The sequence below is a fragment of the Chiloscyllium punctatum genome, chromosome 18 (assembly GCF_047496795.1).
Source record: "Chiloscyllium punctatum isolate Juve2018m chromosome 18, sChiPun1.3, whole genome shotgun sequence".
NCBI classification, from domain to species: Eukaryota; Metazoa; Chordata; class Chondrichthyes; order Orectolobiformes; family Hemiscylliidae; genus Chiloscyllium; species Chiloscyllium punctatum.
This window is the reverse complement of record NC_092756.1, coordinates 56,895,013-56,916,660: the sequence shown is the minus strand read 5'-3', so window position 1 is coordinate 56,916,660 and position 21,648 is coordinate 56,895,013.

Here is a 21,648-nt window from a genome sequence, read left to right as displayed (position 1 = left end):
ATCCTCTCGTCATTCCTCTTTCCATCATAATTTGAGCAAATTTGTTTTGGTCACAGACGTGTTGTTTTAGTAGATTAAATAAATCTATCTGACTTGTTCCTAACACTGACCCTGAGACACTCTGAGAACTATATCATTGGCCATATCACCAACATAGTTATAACTGTTTTTGTGTGGGCAGTGGAGGAGTGGGGCTAGTAAAGGGAGAAGTGAGCCAAAACAAAACAGGGAATTATCGACTCAATCAGCCAAAGTTAGTGTCGAGGAGTTCATTGGAGTCGATTCTGAGGGATAGGATTTACATCTATTAAGAAAAACAAGGAGTGATTGGGGATGGTCAAGATGGCTTTGTGCGATGCAAATCATGTGTCATTAATATGATTGAGTATTATGAAGAGATGACAAAGAAGATTGAAGAAGACACTGTGGTGTACATTGTTTACACAGACTTCAGTAAGGCATTTAATAAGGTTCCCCATCGTAGACAGATTACTAAAATTAGGTTATATGTAATCTAGGAAAAACCGACCAATTGGTTACCAAATTGGATTGAAGGTAATGGACTGTTTTCCAGTGGAGACCCATGGTCAGCGGTGTATGGAAAGAATCAGTGCTGAGCTCACTGCTTTTCATCACGGATATAAAAAACTTTGATGTGACTATAGTAGGCATGGTTAGTAAGTTTACAGGTAACAACAACAAAGTGGTGCAGTGGACAGTCAAGATTATCCAGAATATAATGGGACCCTTGACCATCAATGAGCCAAGAACTGGCAGGTGGTGTGTAATTTAGATATTTGTTAGGTTTTGCATTTTGGTAAGCTAAAGCAGTGCCCTGGAGAATGTTGCTGAACAAAGAGACCTACGGGTGAAAATTCATAGTTCCTTGAAAGTGGAATTTAGTTTGGTAGAGTGGTGAGGAACGTAGTTGGTCTGCTTGCCTTAATCTGTCAGAACCTTCAGTATAGAAGTTGGGGTAGCATTTTGCGCTTGGACAGGATGCAGGTGAGGCCACTTTAAGAATACTGCATCCATGTCAGTTGACTCTGCTAAAGGATGGATGTTGTTAAGCTTGAATGGGTGCAAAAAAAAAATTGCAAGGATTTTCTGAATCCTCAGGGTTTGAGCGACAGGGAGATGATGAACAGGATGAGGCTTTTTCCCCTTGACTGTCAGAGACTGAATGGTGATATGACAGAAGTTTAACAAGACCTGAGGGGCATGGATAGTCTGAATGGGCAAGAACTTTTTTCCCAGTGTAGGGGCATCCAGAACTAGACGGCATAGAGTGAAGGTGACAGAGCAAAGATTGAGAAGGGACCTGAAGGGAAACTTTGTCATACAGAGGCTGGTGGGTGTACTGTCAGAGGAAGTGGTGAAAGTCGGTACAATTACACGTTTAAAATGTATATGGATAGTTACATAAATAGGAATGGTTAAGAGGGATGTGGGCCAAATGCTGAAAAGTAGGACGAGATCTGATTAAGATGCCAGATTGGTCTCGACAGTTTGGACAAAAAGATCTGTTTACACACTGTATGACTCTCTTATTCTCACAATGATGGAAAATTCTCAAAGGGCCATTCGAATGGGAATTCTCTTCCCCAGAAGTTTGTGGTGCCTCTCTGATTACAAGCATTCACAGCTGAGTTAGTTAAAGATTTGACAAGGAAGTGATTCATGGATAATGGGATACAGACAGGAAAGTGGGGCTGAGACCCAAACCTGATCAGCCACAATCTTAATGCCTGGTGCAGAAGGCTCAAAGTCTCTAGTGACCCACTCCTACTCCTCAGTCCCATATTTCTGTGTTCCATACAACACCTCAAACCTGCTAGACAGGAGCAGTTGGAGTCCACGTACTCTTAAGCATGGTGCACAGAAACAGAGGAGACCATTCGATCCCTCAAGACTGTCGCACATGGTCTGGGAGATTTGGAAAATGTAATTGGAAGACAAAGGTTAGATACGAAAGAGGTCGCTCATCTCTCTTTGCAGATGTTCCCCTCTCTGTAACTTGTGCTTCATTTGTTGATCGTGCTGTTGACCCAGATTCACTGTGCATACAGCCCCCAAAACTCACCCAGCGATGGCCCACAAAATCCTCCGGTCTCCCTGACTGCAACATTCCATAAAAGACCTTCCAGGAAAATAACACCCACTAACTTTCTAGTAACAGAATGGGAGAACATCAGAAACAGGGGCAGATTATTCACATCCCAATTCTGCCTTGCCCTTCACTAAGATCAAGGCTGACCTGTTCCAAGTCTCAAGTCTTCCTTAATGTACAAGTCTTCTTGAGCACTTGCATAGAACACAGAACAACTAACAGTACTGATTTGGAGATGTCGGTGTTGGACTGGGGTGTACAAAGTTAAAAATCACACAACACCAGGTTATAGTCCAACAGGTTTAATTGGAAGCACACTAGCTTTCGGAGCGACGCTCCTCCATCAGGTGATAGTGGAGGGCTCGATCCTAACACAGAATTTATAGCAAAAAATTACAGTGTGATGTAACTGAAATTATACATTGAAAAATTGATTGTCTGTTAAGCCTTTCATCTGTTAGAATACAGTAATAGTTGCACTTCTATCATGTGTAAATCACAAAACCTTTGCATTCTCAGGTTAGCTGTTAATAATGGTGATAGCTAGACAATATGTTGAAGGTGTTGGCCCCCTGTGTTCTCTCACTGAGCCATGATGTTTAGATTGATTCTAATCTAAAAAGTGAGATAACGGAGTTTTACATGAATTCATGCAGTTTTTGAGCTGAGTTCTACATGAATGCATGTAGTTAGGACCTTCAGCCCTCGACGTTGTGCCGTTTGTCCTACTCTAACCTACATGCTTCTGTTCAATTTGTTCCATGTGCCTTTCCCAGAGTCTCTTATGTTTCCCTCACGTATTTTACTCTTCTACCACCGCTGGTCGTGCATTCGACACACCCACCACTCTCTGTGTAAAGAATCTACCTCTGATATTTCCCATAAACCTCCTCCAATTATCTTAAAATTATGCCATCTAGAGATAGATATTTCTGCCATGGCAAAATGTCTCTGGCTATTCACTGTCTCTCTGCCTCTCATCATCTTGTACACCTCTATCAAGTCACCTCTCATCTATTTTTCCTCCAATGAGAAAAGACCTCACTCCCTGATGGTTTCTTCAGAAGACCTGCCCTCCAGTCCAGGCACCATCCTGGTAAATCTCCTCTTTACCCTCTCTAAAGCTTCCTTATCCTTCCTATAATGAGGAGACCAGAACTGAACTGTGCGGTCTGAGCAGGGCTCTATCGAGCTGCAGCATAACCTCACGGCTCTTAAACTCAATCCCCCTGCAGCTGCTCGCCAACACACCATATACCTTCTTAACAACCCGATCAACTTGGGTGGCAACTGTGAGGGATCTGTGGACACGTAAACCAAGATTCCTCTGTTACTCCACACTGCCAAGAATCCTGCCTTTAACCATTGCAAGGTGAATCACTTCAGTTTGAACTCCATCGACCACGTCTCAGCCCAGCTCAGCATCCTGTCAATGTCCTGTTGCAACCTACAACAGCCCTCCACATTCTGTACCACTCCAACCACCTTTGTGCCATCAGCAAACTTACTAGCCCACTCTTCAAAACCCATATCCATTTCATCGATTAAAGTAACAAAGAGCATAGGTCCCAGGACTGATCCCTGTGGGACAGCACTGGTCCCTTTCAGTGATCCAGCTCCATAACTCTCTATGTAAGAGAATTCCTGACATTCACTACCCTCTGTTTGAAGAAAACGTTCTCCGCTTCTGCGCCATGACCTATTGTAATGAACAAGAGAGGTAAAGCAGGGGCTCAGGCAAGAGAGACTGGCCCTGAACTCAAGACAGTATTTAACCGAGGATGACATCAAGGAGCCTGAACAAAATCGCACTTAATGAGAATTAATTATGACCTCTCCACTGTTTGGAGTCATTCATGGCACAAGGGAAGATGATCATCATAGATAGGCATCAATCATCTCAGCCGTGGGACACATCTGCAGGAGATCCTCAGCGTAGCCTCCTCAACACAGGCATCTCCATTTTGTCATCATAGAATCCCTACAGTGTGGGGAAGGAGGCTATTCAGCCCATTGAGTCCAAACTGAGCATATTAGATTCCCTGTATCCCTTCAGCCCAACCAGTCAACACCGTCCCTCCGAAGAGTAACCCACCCAGACACATTTCCCTCTGAATCATGCACCGAACTTAATGGATAATTTAGTATGGCCAATTCGCCTGGCCCGAACATCTTCAGACTGTGGGAGGAAACCGGAGCACCCTGAGGAAACCCAGGCAGACAAGTGGGGAGTGTGCAAACTCCACACAAACAGTTGCCCAAGGCTGGAATTGAATCTGGGACCCTGGTGCAGTGAGGCAGCAGTGTTAGCCACTGAGCAACCGTGCCAGCAGAAGAGGGGGCATTCACTGAAGTATACAAAATGTTCAGAACAAGTTGCCCCTCTTCTGCTCTTGAAACAGTCTGTGACCATGTGCAGCAAAACCTGGAAAAAATTCAGGATCGTGCTCTTAAAGTCTGGGTAGCATTTATGTAACAGCACTGTATATTTCCACAGTGAAAGGGCGAGTTCATTCAGCACCTCAATTTGGTTTCACAAGAATGTGGGGAAGCCATTCATCCCATCAAAACTACTGGGCAAGGAGAAGGATGGACCATTCAGTCCCTCTTGCCTGTTGCACAGGAAAACAGAGAGTCTGCTCTCTCCCACATGTCACGTACATGAGATCAGAAAGAACCACTTTGCACCCGGAGTCAAGTAAAAAGGAACAGGAGGAGGTTATTCAGTTTGTCAAGCCACTAACACAGGAACAAGAAGGTGTCAAAGATGCTCCAACGTCACAAACAAATGGAGCAGCGACTGAACAGATACACTGTTCCAAAATGATCCACATGACAAATATGTGCCATTTTAACATGGTTTTCTGACAGTCGGAATGGAGCCAACGTTTTTAGGCCATTCTCCAAGTTGTCTTCCACATCCAAGAAGGCAGACCCATGGTCTCTATGGAAGTCAGAAGCCGGTGGGGAATGACTAACTGTTTCAAATTGAAGATATTGTGACCGCTGACAGGATTATGTGCAAAGCGATATTCAATGCAATGTCAAACAGAAATTGTGCATTAAAGTGCTCAGAGTGCATTCAGAACCTCTTTGTCAATCTACATTGTGTCTCTGCACGTGCATGTAAACTGTCTTGAATCAAACATCCACTGAAAAGTATTAGATTTTCACCATATTCAGCATAATGTGTTCCCGTCTTTATCAATCAAGCTTCAACTTCTTATTCTCTCACAGCGCTACACATTAAACACAGAGTTACTGTACTCTCTCCTCATGGTAAAATTGTGCCAGTGTTTAGTTTGTTCAAGCTCCTTTGCACTGTCTCGGTGACAAAGAGATCATTATTTATAAAGCAGACCAAATCTTTGCACAATGTACCAAATATTCTCTCAACGAAACACTATCAGCGAGAAATATATACTAACTTTGGTACTTCAATCATTTTACATGAAGAGCCACATAACATTTATTTCCTGCCCCCATATGAATTCTGTCAGTGACTTATGACGAAGGACATCCAGGTCCTTTTCAACAAAAGCACTCGCCAACCTCTCTCCCATTTAATAAATATTACTGTACATGATGATATTTGGTAGGAGAAAGTGAGGACTGCAGATGCTGGAGATCAGAGCTGAAAAATGTGTTGCTGGAAACGCGCAGCAGGTCAGGCAGCATCAAAGGAGAAGGAGAATCGACGTTTCGGGCATAAGCCCTTCTTCAGGAATGAGGAGGGTGTGCCACGCAGGCTCAGATAAAAGGTAGGGAGAAGTGACTTGGGGAGGGGCATTGGGAATGTAATATGTGGAAGGATTTTAAGGTGAGGGTGATAGGCTGGAGAGGGTGTGGGGCGGAGAGGTCGGAGAGAAGATTGCAGGTCAAGAACGCGGTGCTGAGTCTGACGGTTGGGACTGAAAAAGGTGGGGGAGGGGAAATAAGGAAGCTGGAAAAATCTGTATTCATCCCTTGTGGTTGGAGGGTTCCTATGCGGAAGATGAGTCAATCTGCCTCCAGGCGTCATATTGCTATGGTCTGGCGATGGAGGAGGCCAAGGACCTGCATGTCCTTGGCGGGGTGGGAGGCGGAATTAAAGTATTCAGCCACGGAGTGGTTGGGTTGGTTGGTGCGGATGTCCCAGAGGTGTTCACTGAAACATTTTGCAAGTAGGTGGCCTGTCTCCCCAATGTATAGGAGGCCACATCGGGTGCAGTGGATGCAGTACCTGATGTGTGTGGAGATGCAGGTGAATATCTGACAGATATGGAAGTATCCCTTGGGGCCTTGGAGGGAAGTGAAAGGGGAGGTGAGGGCGCAAGTTTTGCATTTTTTGAGGTTGCAGGGGAAGGTGCCTTCAAGGGATCCTTCAATATATATACTGTCGTGAATCAAACATCCAATGAAATGTATGAAATGTTCACCCTATTCAGCTGTTTGGGACATAATGAGTTTCTGTCCATACCCATCAAGCTTCAACTTCTTATTCTCTCACAGCGCTACAGATTAAGCATATCGTTACTGCACTCTCTCCTCATGGTAATATCACGCCAGTGTTTAGTCTGGTCAAACTACTTCGCACTCTCTCAGTGACAAAGAGATCATTGTTTATAAAGCAGTCCAAATCTTTACATAATGAACCAAATACTCTCCCAAGAAACACGATCAGTGGGAAAGATATTCAAACTTTGATACTTCAATCATTTTGCATGAAGCGCCAAATATCATTTACTTCCTGCCCCCGTATGAATTCTGTCAGTGACTTATGACCAAGGAAATCCAGGTCCTTTTAAACAAAAGCACTCACCAACCTCTCTACAATTTAATAAATATAAATGTACATGATGATATTTGTTGTTCACATCTGAATCATTTTATACCTTGTGAACAGCTATTGCCCAAACACTGATCCTGCTGCCACCCATCAATCCTTCAGTCCAGAGAAAAACAGTATTCTTCTTGTATCCCCATTTCTCAAATTTTAATCCATGTGGTATATATTCCACCCCTACCTACCCATGGACCTGAACGTTCCCTCCTCACCTGTATTCAAATATGTCAAGCGTATTCTAAAATTTCAAATACTCCACTCCCATTGGTTCTCAGCTGTTGATGACACATGGAACATCCCTACAAACAGGTTTTTCAAAGATCATTTCTCTTTCCTGAATCTAGGCCGAGTCTACCAAATCATATCATTTTTCTCCAAATGTCTAGTTGTCACATTCTAATAAAAGGTTCCAATATTTTTCTCACAGCTAAAATCAAACTATTTAGTTTTCTGTTTTCCCGCTCCATTCAGTTTTAAATATTTAGGTGTATAACAGGTGCTTTCCAGTCTGCAGCATTCTTTCCACAATCGAACCAGCTTTGAAAAATAATCAGAAATTCTTTCACTAGCTCTTTTCTCATCGCAATACTCTGGTATGTAGCTCATCAGATGCAGCAACTTATGCAACATCAATTCATTTAGATGTTCAATAATTTACTCTTCATTAATTCTGATTTCCGGCAGTTTCCCTTTTTTTTTTACCAGTCACTCTGTTCCCTAGTATTTCTGGAAGTTCGTTTCTGTATCTTTCCTCGTGGAGATGGAATCAATGCATTCCTCTCAGCAGGCAGATGGTTTCAGTCAGCTCGTGAATACATTGGAGGACTGCACTTCAGTTATGGTGGATATATTACCCACTGCTGCCTGCAAATTGGCAGAATTAATCCAGTTTAATTCATCATGAGTGTCAGCACAGTCCTGTCCCTGGTGTGAGGCTACAGGTTATACTGAAGGAGGGAAAACAGCTCAGCGAGCACCTCATTTTTGAGACAAGCTGGTCTTACACTTTATGCATGCATGTGTGCAGCTTAGAAAAATGTTCCCGGAAAACCCAGAGAGGATAATACGGTGCCCTGATCTTCCCTGTTTACAAAGCTTCACTTCTGTATAGTCTCAGATCCATTTGTTTCCCATGATCCCAGACACTCTCTAAATGCAGTGTTCAGAGTGGGGTCCCCAGACCCTCGGGGCTCCCTGAATGAACCCAGCAGCTGACAACACAAACCTGAGAAAACCATCCACAAAAACTCCACTGAGTTTCCAAAGACAGCAGCAGGTCAATGTCCCACAACCACTATGCACCCATTCAGTGTTGAAAATGCCTCAGTCCCCTCCGTTTCTCTCCCTGACTAAGAAAGCTGTCACATCTCCACACAGTCGCACAGTAACAGTTCATCTCTCCAAAAAAGCAATTGACGATGTAACATGACGTTTCTCTATACCTCTTCAACAATAAGTATTTCTGATGGAGTTGATCACCACACTCAAAGACAAGAGATAGCGGGAACATAACTCACATTAAGCAGGGACATCCCGTAAGAGATATGATATTCAGGAAATGCGAAAAGGGGACATGTTAGAACAGCTTCCCATTTTATTTTCATTCCAGTCCATCATCAGCAATTCTTTTGTTTGCTTTTCCTTTCTCTCTGTATTTCTCTCTCTTTCTCTCTCTCTTGCTGCACATGATCCACTCAACACAAACCTCCAGCTCACCCTTCGAACCATCCCTGATATAATAATATCATTTCCCAGTTGCATTGAGTTTGGATAGGGTCACTGAACTCGAAACGTTATATGTGTTTCTCCTGACAGACTACCATACCTGCTCAGATTCTCCAACATTCGTTCAGATGCTGGAGAATTTTATTTCAGATCTCCAGCATCCACATTTCACTGTTTAGTTCAAATTTAATGTTGTTGTTTCCCGGATGTCAGCATCACTGGCAAGAACAGCATTTGTTATCCATCCTAACTGCCCTTGAACACGCGGCCATTTGTCAAGGCGATATGGAGGGAACCATATTTTTGTGGATCTGAATTGACACTTAGTCGAGACAGGGAAAAATTGTTAGGTGTCTTTACCAAAGTTTATCAATAAAATAAGAAAAGTAATCCTGATGGTTTTTGGTTGCCATGAGTAAAATTAGGTTTCATTCAAACTTTTGATATTGGAATTTAAATTTAGTCATCGGCTGTGGTAGGATTTCAAACAATGCTTTTAGAGTCAGAACCTGTGTCTCTGAATTACACAGTCAGTGACATTATTACTCTGTTTAAGAGTCCCTGTTGTGAAGTAACTGTACAGACAAGAACACGTTTGTGGTTAAACTATTTGAAATTAGAAGAGAGGTTAGAAGAGAACTGGAACCATATAATCTGTTGTTAACGAAGGGGTAGATGATGGCGAAGTCAGCAACAGAACTCAGGTGGAGGTGGAGATTGGAGATATAATGTAGGTGGGTGTCGGTAGGTTTGATCACAGAGAGAATATGGAGACATAAAACAGTTCACGGTAGAAAAGAGACTCAAGGTTCTGATCAGTCTTATTCCTTCTCAGATGTTTATGATTATGTATTTTGGAAATGCATGAGGAGGAAGTGGCGCTTGTGACTGAAAGTTTATGTATTTGTTAAATATATTCAACCAGAAGAGCAATAACATTCAGCATCATTTATAGAATTGATAGAGATAGGCTTACCAGGAACACCAATAGTAGCGAGGATCGGATAGTAACCAGCTTGAATAATCATCAGTACGGATTCTATCCGCAAATCTAACCGTGGCCAATCCTGAGAAAGCCAGTAAAGACCCATGGATAAACTCCTGTTCATTGTTGGAAGATTCAAGTCGAATGTTCTCAGATTCTGATCCATTGTTGGAAGATTCCAGTCTAATATTCTCAAATTCAAATCCATTGTTGGACCATTCTAATGTTCTCAGATGCTGATTTCTATCTCTTTCTCTGTAGCTGCTGATCTCAATCTTGTTGAGTTTGACTCTGCCCCGAATGCTGTGGCATAACAAGTTGAATGAAGTCCCTAATTATGAAAGAGGGAAACCCTCCAGTGACCCAGTTAGGTCCAGAAAGACTGATATTAATCACAGTCACTGAACAAACAGCTCCAGTTAACTCTGATATATCACAATAATACTTGGTGTTGGTGGGACTTTGATATGGCTGGTTATTGGTCTAATGACACATCTCCAGCTGTAAACATAGAGGTGAGGGAGAGACATAATTCGTTCTCTTCACAAGCTTGATAATTCGGCCGTGTTTTGGCAGTATAGGAATTGCTGGACTCCCGATGCCGTCTGTGTCTGATCACCAGGCCTGCTTCATCTTTTTGTTTTATTTATTTATGTTTCACTTTGACTTTTCTCTTTCCAGCATTAAACAGCTTTGGTAGGTTTCGGCATTTTTGAGAGACCCCTACAGATTCATAGTCTATGCAGATGCAGTCCATTCCTTGTGTTTTTGCAGCCGCGGCCTGGTCCTGTGGATTGACGGTCAAACTCTCACAGAACCAGGATTCTTAGTTTTACCTTTCGCCAGTTATTGCTGGTGTCTCAGCAGGGTTGGAAGGCAGTAAATCTCTCCTGGGTGCTACACACTGCCTCCGTGATTTCTCTCAGAACTGTTTTTTGATTTTCTTTCCTCCTGGATTGGAGAACTGCATGTGAGACAATCTGTTTCTGCACTTTATTTTAGACATTTGTGTGCTTCTCGGATGATACCATATTGGATAAGTTACTGTATAGTCGTTACATAAACTATTATTCTGATAAGTTTTCCAACAGGATTAAGCTATTGAAAGGTCCTTTTCCTTTTGTGGTCTTTTATCGACAGTGTTGGAAAAAATTGTGTTTTGCTTACTGTCAAATATTTTGACCAAGTAAATTCTATCTCAAACATATTACCGCACATTTACCAGCGGAATGGGCCGACCTGGCGGAGTGATAACCATGTCAGGAATTATATCGGATACTCAATCCACCTATCAGATCCAGCCCGGACACGTATAAGCCCAGATGAGATACCTGCACAGCATGAAGCACTGCGTAGACCAGACCTGAGTGTACTTTTCAGCAATCCGTCCAGGATCGAACACTGTTTTGAACTCACCAGTTTACTACTTATGTGTCCAACAGTGCACTGATCTATAAACTTGGACTAGACCAGCTTTGCCTCCCCTTCGATGCTTCCTGTAGCATCTCCACCTTGAAATAATGCACTGCCAGCCCTGCCCCTCCCTCAGCTGTGTTTCTGTAATAATTATAATATCCCAGTCCCATGTTCCAATCCATGCCCTGAGTTCATCTTCCTGAGCTGTCAGGCCCCTTGCATTGAAATAAATGCAGTTTAATCATCGGTTCCCCCTCCCCCATTCCCTGCTATGTTCTTGCCTGCCTTGTCTGCTGAAATTGCTCTCTTTGACTTGTGTACCAGCCTCAATCTTCTTTCTGGCCTTACGACTGTTTAAGATGCAACACCCTACCAGACTAGTTTATATCCCTCAAGCAGCTCTAACAATTTGCCCCATCAGGATATGTGTCCCCCTCCTGCTCCCAGTTCAGGTTTCTTCCCCGCCCTGTCAACCTGTGCTGACACCTTCAGACATCCAGGGACTTGTCCACCATGGACCCTGTGTTCCTCAGTACTCCAGGAGGACCTAACAGTCATGACGTATATCCTTCACATATTAGACTTCCCACAGTGCATTACCTCACAGTGATCAGAAGTAAACTCCATCTGCCATTACTCTGCTGAGATTGTCATCTGATCGATATCAGACTTCAGCCTGAGACCATCCCCCTCACCATTTTTGTCATCTGCAAACCTACTAACAATTCTTTCTGCTTTAACATCCAAGTTATTAGTGTACATAATAACAGCACTGTTTCCTGCGCAGATCCCTGTGGTACACCCACTGGTGAAAGAATTTCAAACACGAAGAAGTGTATCCGCTAATTTTGTATCTAATTTGCGAACTTGGATCCCAGTGGCTCTTTACATTTGAACCAGTCTTCCATGAGGGACCTTGTCAAAGGCCTTATTGAAGTCAATGTAACCCACATCATCTGCACTGCCCTCATCAATATTTTTAAACACCATTTCAAAAAGCTGAACTGAATTCCTCAGACGGTATCTCCCTCTACCAAATCAGTGATGATGCTGCCGAGGAGATCCTTGCCTTTGGAAGTGTTGATTCACCCTCACAATTGTTTTCAATAATTTCCCTCCCCCTTCTGTCAGACTATTTGCTCTTTGATTACCTGGCCTATCCCTGCTGCCCTTCTTGAACAAAGGAACCACATTAGCGATCCTCCAGTCATTCAGCACTTCACCTGTGGCCAGCAATGTATTAAATATATCCACCAGGACCCCAGCAATCTCCTCCCTTACCCCCCATAGCAGCCTGGGATACATTTCATTGGGCACTGTGGTTTTCTCCACCTTTATGTCCGTGAAAACATTTAATATCTCCTCCTTATTCATCTTATCACGTTCTACAACCTCACCGTCCCCACTGAAATCTCCGACAACAATGTCTTTCTCCTGCGTGAATACAGATGGGAAGTATTCATTGGAGACATCACCTCCTTCCTCTGGCTCCATGCACAGGTTGTCCCTTTGGTTTCTAACAAGCCTCACTGTTTACCTGGGAGTCCTCTTCCTCTGACTATACTCATTAAATAACTTGTGGCCTCTCCTTAACAGTATCTGCCAAGGATATTTCATGGCCATTATTTGCCAGTCATTTTAAGGATCCGCTTGCACTCTCCATACGTTGGTCGTTCTTTTGCCGGTTTTCATCGCACTGCACTTCCTTTATCAAGCTCAGGATGTCGCTTGACCAGTATTCACTGGAGTTACTCCTTTGTCATTCACTCTTCGCAGAACACAATGGCCCTAAATTCTCCCTGTATCACTTTAACATACCTCCTTTTCTGAATATGAGCCCAACAGAAAATAGTTCCTCCCAGTCTGTCGTGATAATGATAATGCCCAGTGATGGTGATATTCTAACGATGAGGTGGCTCCACAAATTTGGTGTCTTCACTTCTGCCCTATCCTTATATTTTTCCAAAATTACTGTGAAAACTAGTGTTATGACCACTATCACCAAAACATTATAAAAATTCTTAAGTCTGTCATCTTGTCTAGCACCTACAGCCCACTCTGTCTGTAACATCCGGCCCTTATTGACCTCCCCATCTGTTTACCTTCCTCCAGCCTCTCCAGCACATGATGTCACTGTAACCTTCTCCAGTCCCAACAGCACACCTCCATCCTGTCCTACAGCACCTCATTACCGCTCACCTTCCACCATCCATTTCACCTCACTGTCTGTACAGAGTCCTCCGGTTCCTACAGCGTTTCCAACCAACCTTCCCTTTGTGTCACGTTTTGAAGCCACGAGAACGCTCCCGAGATCTGTAACCATGCCCCCTCTCTCTCTTCAATCTTCTCTGTCTCTGTGACTAACTCCCATCACTACAATATTCCTTAACTTTGACCACCTCCAGTCAGTACTAGCGTACCTAGCTCTCAAACATCCGGCAGCCACTAAAACCATCCATGTGCCTGAAATATACTCTCACTTGTTGTAACAACTCTCATTCCCACAACTGCCTCTGTCCATAACCTCAGCCAGTCTATAGAATCCTTGCTAACTCTTTAACCGCACCCAGTGTGTACAACTCTGAGTATACTAACTTCATCGAGTCTCCCCAACCGTCCCTACCTCTAATTGCCGAAAGAATGCACAACCCTCCCTATTGCGTTAACCTCCTCCAGTCCCTCTCATGGACACCATCTATGTAACGTTCTCCTGTTCCTGATTATATGCTCCTCCTATTCCAATAATCCTTGTGAACGTTGTGACCTAGTCCAATCTCTGCAGTGCTTTGTATAATCAGCCTCACTGTGTCTGGAACCTGGCTTCAATTCCAGCCTTGGCCGAATGTCTGTGTGGACTTTGCATTTTCTACCCCCGACGGTGTGGGTTTCTTCCAGGTGGTCTGGTTTCCTGCCAGAGCCCAACATTTGCACGATAGGTGGATTGGCCATCATAAATTGACTGTAGTATTCAGGCATGTGTGGTTTTGGTGAGTTCACTACGAGTAATGCAGGGTTTATTGGACAGGGAGAGGGATGGGTCTGGTTAGGATGCTCTTTAGAGGTTTGGTGTGGACCTGTTGGGCAGAATGTCCTGTTTCCACAGTTTGGAGATTGTATTCAGGTTATTGTTCAATCCTGTCAACCATCCCTCTCTCTTGAACCTTGCCTCATCCCCGATACTCTCCTGATATGTGTAATTTCCAACAGTCTCTAAAACACTCCTTGGCGATATCAGCTTCTCCAGTCCTTACCACGATCGATATGACTGTCCCCTCTTCCTGCTTTTAGAGCAATCCCTATAACTGTTGCCATTCGTTACAGCACTCCCAATCACTGTTCCATCCTGAAACCCCCAAAAACATTTATATCTCTGTTTACTCATCTGAACTGTCTATACTTCCTTTTGACAGTCCCGTGCTGATACTTTCTCTGTATCAAAAAAGTCATGAAGTGTAGGAAACCCTTATTATTGTAACCTGCCTCCAGCCTTACAGCACTGAGGATCTGTAGAACCTCTGTTGAAACCGACAGCCATCTCTGTGTCTGTAATCTGCTCCACTCCCCAGAATTCATTCTCTCTGAGCTCCTCTGTAGTCCATTAAACTCTCCCTAACACTGTCTGTATCAGTGTAACCTTGTCCAAAAACAAAACCTTCCCTACCTGTGTAAATCCCTACATCGGTCCCTATCCCTCTCAGCTCCGTCTCACAATACAACCCTCCATGTCTGTGTATTCACCTTCAGTCCCTACTCACCTCCCTATCTGTGTAACCTTCTCCATGCATTTTTGCTTCAGTCTCTTCAACTGTCTCTGTCAGTGTTATCTCTTCTGGACCTGAAAACTCTCCTTCTCTTTAACTTTCTCAGGCCACACAGCCCTCACTATCTGTGAACTACTCCCGTTGGAGAACCCTTCCACTGTGAACTGCTCCAAATCTTCAACTCTCCATAAGCTCCTGTAGTCTTACAGCCCTCCCTGTCTACATAACCTCTTCCAGTCCCTAAAACACCATCAGTCTGTGGAGACCCTACCACCATCCCTATCTGTGTTATCCTCTTAAGTCCCTGCAACACTCCCGATCTGTAGATCCAACACCAATGCCTGTGTCTCTCTCGGTCCTGTTCCTACAAGACTCATTAACTGTGTAACATCCTCCCGTCACTATCACCCACCCTGTCAATTAAAGCTCCTCCTGTATCTTCATCCACCTACCCATCTCTATAACCTTCTCCAGCTCTTACCCCCATCTGTGTAAACATCACTCTCCACTCAAACCCTCCCTACCGTAGGAACTTCCTTCTGTTTGTGCTATGCTCCCTTATCTGTGAAACTGTCTCCAACCAAACTTGCAACCCCAATCTCTCAAAAACGAATCCAGATTTCACACCCTCCATGTCTAAATAACGCCCAGAACCTAAGCCTTCGTATAGCTATAAACATCTTCAGTCACGATGACCCTCCATACCTCTGTTTGTTTTTTCAGATGATACCAACCTCTTTATCTCTGTCATCTGTTCAGCTCCCTAAAACACTTCCTGTCTGTGTAATCCAGCCCTGTCCAACAAACTTCCTTATCCCTGTAAAATTCTCTATCTCTCTCAACATTCCCAACTCCATGAACCCGTCAGCCCTACAGCTCTTCACATTTCTGTAACCTCCTGTGGCTCTGTCGTCCTCTCTCCCCGTGACACCACCTCCAGTCCCCACGTCCCTCCAAATCTGGGTCCTCTGCTCCATATCAGACCATTGCTGTCTCTGTAAACACCTCCACTCCTGACAACTCTTCCCATTTGTGTAAACTCTTTCAGACCCCATTCTCTCCAGCTTCCTGCATCCTCTTCCTGCCACTGCAACCAAAATCACATGTTTATGTAATACCCACCAGTGCTTAAACTTCCCCAACTCAGTAACCTCTTGCAGCCCGAGCAAAACAGCTAAACTATGAAACCTCTCATTTCTCGACAATCCTACCTCCCTCCTCAAATGCCTTCATCACCATTAAACATCACAATTACTGAAGCCTCCTTTTGGCATTGCAACCCTCCTAATATCCTCGTGTCCTGATATCCCTCCCTACCTCTGTAACCCCCACCACCCTCCAGTGCCCTTCTGGGCAACATGGCAGAGGAGAGAAGATTTGTAGAGTCTGGACCATAGTACGGTGGCAGAATCCTGGGAATTACAGATTTGGTCTAATCTAATGTCTCATGTGCAGATTATTGACGAGGACTCGAAAGACGGGATTTATGACTACTTGGAAAACCATAGTTAAATTAGAGACAGTCAGCATGGGTCTGTGAGGGGGAGGTCATGCCTCACAAACCTTATTGATTTAGTTGAGGATATGACAGAATACTTAATGGCTCAGTTAGAAAAGAAGGATGATTGGGATACAGGAAAATCTATCTGTCTGGATACAGGATTGGATGGGCCAGAGAAGACAGAGGATGGCAGCAGATGGACAGTATTGAGCCTGGATCGCAGTGACCGGTGGGGTTGTGTAACAATTGGCTCTGGGACTCTGATCTTCGTGATTTTTTGTAAATGACTTGGATATGGATGTTGGAGAGTGGGTTAGTATGTTTGCCAATCACACCAAGATTGGTGGAGTCGTGGGTAATGTTGTTAGTTGCAATGGGACATTGACAGGACGCAGAGCTGGGATGGAACTGGCAGATGGAGTTCAATCTGGAAAAGTGTGAAGTGATGCATTCTGGAAGGTTGAACTTGAATACAGAATTCAGGGATAAAAGGCAGAATACTTGGCTGTGTGGAGGAACAGAAAGATCATGGGGTCCATGCCCATAGGTCCCTCAAAGTTGCCACACACGTTGGTAGGATTGTTAAAAAGGCATATGTTGTGTTGGCTTTCCTCAGCAAGGGGATTGATTTTAAGAGCCGTGAGGTTTTACTGCTTCTTTATAGTGACCTGGTGAGACCACACTTGAAATATTGTGTTCAATTTTGGTCCCATTTTTACAGGAAGGGTGTGCAAGTTTTAGAGAGCGTAAACAGGAGATTTACCAGGATGCTGCCTGGAATGGAGGGCATTTCTTATGAAGAAAGGTTGAGGAAGCTAATATTTTTCTCATTGGAGTGAAGAAAGGGGTGGGGTGACTTGGTAGAGGTGAACAAGGTGATGAGAGGCACGCAGAGTGAATAGTCAGAGACTTTTTCTCCTATGGCATAAATGGCTATTATAAGTTCGGCAGTATTTTAAGGTGATTGGAGGATGGATAAGAGGATAGAGAATGGTAGGTAGTTGGATGGACTGCCAATGGTGGTAGTAAAATTAGACACATTCGGGACATTTAATAGACTCTTAGATCAACACATGGATAGTAGTAAAATGAAGGGTATGTAGGTTAGTTTGATCTTACAGTCGGATAAAAAGTTTGCAGAGCATCATGGCCGAAGGGCCTTGGGCTGAACTGTTCTGTGTTCTATGTTCTGTCTGGTAAACTGGGTAATAAGCTCAAATCAGTGTAAAAAGGATATGGCATTCTGGAGGAGCTCGTGAACTGGATACAATATTGGCTTGAAGGTAGGAGACAGAGGGTGAAGGGAGACATGTTTTTCTGACTGGAAGCATGTGCCCAGCGGTGGAGTGGGTCCCCTGTTGTTTGTCATTTAGATAAATGGTTTGGATGGGAATATTGGTTTCCTGGTAAGTAAGGTTTTTGGGTGACACTGAAATTGCTGGTAAATTAGATAGTGGAGAAGATTATATGATACAACAAGATTAACAGTACTGTTTGGATAGTGAGCTGAAGAATTGCAGATGGTGTTTAATCAGATAAGTGTGAAGTGTTCCATTTTGGTGAAACAAACCAGGGTGAGACTTGTACAGTTAATGTTCAGGCCCTGAGTAGTGTTGTCAGTAAGTGACCCAGGGACGCTGGTACACCGTTATTTGAGTGTGGTGTCACAGATAGACAGGCTGGTGAAGCAGGCGTTTGGGATGGTTACATTCATTGGGAAGAGCATTAAGCGTAAGAGTTGAAATGTCATGTTGTATCTGTAAAAGACATTGATGAGGCCACCATAAAAACATTGTTGATCAGTAGGAAGAACTCATTTAGTTCACTTACTTCCTTTAAGGCAGGACATTAAATATTCTAACCTGGTCTGGCCAACTTTAGACTCCAGACCCACAGCAATATGGCTGACTCTGAGCTCCCCTCTGGGTAATTAGCAGTGGGGTCAAAGAATGTTTGTCCAGGCAGTGACACCCACATCCCATGAATGAATAAATAAAAATGCATATGTCTCTCCCTATTTCTGCAAACCCCTCCAGCTGCAATGATCTGTACTGGCTATGTAACACTGTTCAGAACCTGACCACTCCCTGTAACACTCTCACCACCTCCAGCACCTTCACCTCTACCGGTTCTTATCGTGTCAATAATAGTGAGTGCGGGACCAGTGGGGATTTCTTGCCGAGGTTTATACTTTATCAGTGGAATGTCCTTCTGTTGAGTGTTTTACAATGTTCCTTCAAATATATTCTGCTGTCCATTTACAGACACACGTTTCAGTCTGTTTAGCCTGTTTACCTTGGTCAGTTCTCCTCTCACAAACATGCAATTGGCTATTTTTGTTTCTAGTTGTAGTTTGTCCTCTGTAATTCACTTTAAAACTTTATATTTATTTAAACTGCACTTTATCACAATTTCCCGAAGGATCTCTGCAGGTGACATTACTCATTCACGAAGTTTCATTACACGGTCGCTCTGCGATAGTTATGTCCCGAGCCAGTTTCACAATGTGTTTTTCAAAGAAACACTGAAAAAAAATTAACCGAACTCCTCTTCCAATATCAATGTTGACAGTGTGTTTGTGCCAGATTATACAAATATTGAAGTTTTCCGAAATTTTTCCAATGCCTTTGTTAAAAAATTCCAATGAGTTCCTGTGTAATGCAGTGGAGAGCAATGGAATACTGTTCGGTGGCAAAAACTGTTCTGCTGCTTGTGTCCTTGGCAAGTAGTAGCCAGAATTTACATTCAGACTGACTCTACTTCATGATCTGCGGCCAAATGCTTCCTCTGTAATGCCTTCGGTATCCATTTTTGTTAGCGTTACCCATTTTGCCCGAGTTTCTGCAAGTTTGTGAACTATTGAATATTCCTATTCACCTTTTGTTTGTCCTTATACCACGTATCTCTGGTGTTTAAATCTCTTTCACCTCTGTGTCACAAATCCATCCACCTTATTGAAGAGACTTTGTCCATTCCAAAAAAATACGTAATTTATTCTTTCCCACAATTTCCTGTCACAAATCGATTCGCTGATGTATAGTTTTAGTTAAACTCTGTCCCATTCTGTTCCTCTCTGCTTGTTACGGCCACATTCCCCATGCTGTTCTGATGTGTCACCTTTTCTCTTTAGATCTGGAAAGCTCCTTTCACCTGAACCTTGTCCCTGCGTCCTCTGTGTCAGTTTAAAGTCCTGTCCATAAACCTACTGACATGATTGGGTCACTGACCCCAGCACAGCTTCAGTGGGACCATCGGAATGGAATTTTTAAAAAAGTGAAGTGTGGGATTATGGATGTCTCTGGCTATCCAGCCTTTCTTGCCCAGCCCTAGCTGCCGTTAGTTGAGTAACTTGCTCGGCCATTTCAGAGGGTAATTGAGAAGCAAACGTTTGCTGTGGGGATGTCATGCAGACCACTTGAGGGGAGGCAGATGTCCTTCTTGAAAGGCGAAGTATTTGGATCTATTGCACATCAGTAATGGTATTTATAGATTGTCAATTACTATTTATAAAATAATTTATTTCAGATCCCACCATTTCAGATGGTGGGGTTCAAACCTTCCTCCCCTGAACATGAGCTGAGATTTTGGATACATGCTCTAGCAATAGCACCACTAGGCCTTCACCTCGCCTGCTCACAGGCTATTCACCCCTGAACGCTGATACCAGTGCATCATGGAGCGAAACCCGTTTTTCCTTCATGATTGTTTGATCCTGATACATTCCTGAACTCTGGTGATATCACTTAGTATCTCTCCATGTGGTATTCCTCAGTGTGTGCGTCCAATTTCTGCCTCTGTCAGTGTCTCTCACTCTTACAGCTACTCCAGATCCTGAGCCAACAGAATTCTCCACTCCAGAGAGACACAACAGCACAGGCCAGGGATGGAGACTGGGACTTTCCAGATCTCCGTGGGACTCACTGCCATTCTCTATGTGTAATCCTCAGTACATCAGTCTAATTTCCAATCCTGCCTATTTCTATATCTCCTGCAGGTAATCAGGAAGAATAGACTTCCCAACTACTGGGTATCTCGTCCATCACCACATTGAAGATGGTCGGTCAGCCTGAGAGACAAAGGGCAGGGAGATCTGGAACCTTCAATAAATCCTGCAGCGAGGTAACATCACTCACAGTGAACAGAGCAGAGAGCAATGAGAGGGCTCCAAACATCGGCTTACAAGACATGACTTAGATACAGTGCTGGAGGGGGAGCACAGTACAGAAACACCCCAGGACAATCACCACCCCTACTGTAAGTTTTGTTGAATTGAGACAGCATCGGGAGTGTCACAGATATCTATCCAGTCTTGTGATGTCTTAGTGAACATCAGAATCACAGAGGGGAAAGCAGGCTTCCCATGAATTTGTGGGAATGCTGCCTGGGATCTTTCTGTTCTATGTTCTTTCTCCAACACTGTACATAGACCATGTCTCGTGGACCAGTGTCTTCATAATTTTTAACTCCTATAACAGTTCCTGTTCCTGTAACCTCCTCCCTTCCTGATAGTCCCTCCACAGATTTGAAATATACTGCATTCCAGACTACCATATCCATCGCTGTAACTTGGTCCATGCCTACAACATGCCTTATCTCAGTAGTCTCCTCCTCCAATAACTGGAGAAAGAACCATGCAGATCAGAAACGGGTTCTTCGATCCAACTAGTCCATGCTGACCACAGTTCCTGAACGAGTCGCATTTGCCTGCGTTTGGTCCCTATCCTGTCAAACCTTCTCCTCTCCATTTACCTGCCCAAATGTCTTTTCCATGATGGAATTGTACTTTTCTCTACCACTTCAGCAGCAGCTCCTTCAATATGTGCAACATTCTCTGTGTGAAAATGTTCTCCTCTGGTCGTTTTTAAGTATTTCATCTCCCACCTCATTTTATGTCCTCTATTTATGGATTCACGTACCCTGGGGTAGAGACTTTCACTACTCACCGTATGTATGCCCATCCTGTTTTTATAAACCTTTATACGGTCACCCCTCAGCCAGCTAAACCCAATGGAAATATTAAGGATAGTGATACAAATATCTCTGCAATGTTCCCCACTGCGACTTTGCCTCAATGTTCTGGGATACACTTGTTCAGGACCTAGGGCTTTCTCTACCTTTGTGTTCTAAGACCTCCATCACCACCTCTTCTGTAATGGGGATGCTTTACAAGACATCACTGTTTCTTTCTTTTGTTCCCTAATCTTTGTCCACAGTACTTTCTGACATGAAATATTCATTTCAGGTCGTGGCCATCTCCTGTGGTTCCAGGCATAGATTGCCTCATTGATCTTTGAGAGGCCTTATTGTCTCTCTAGTAGCTTTTTT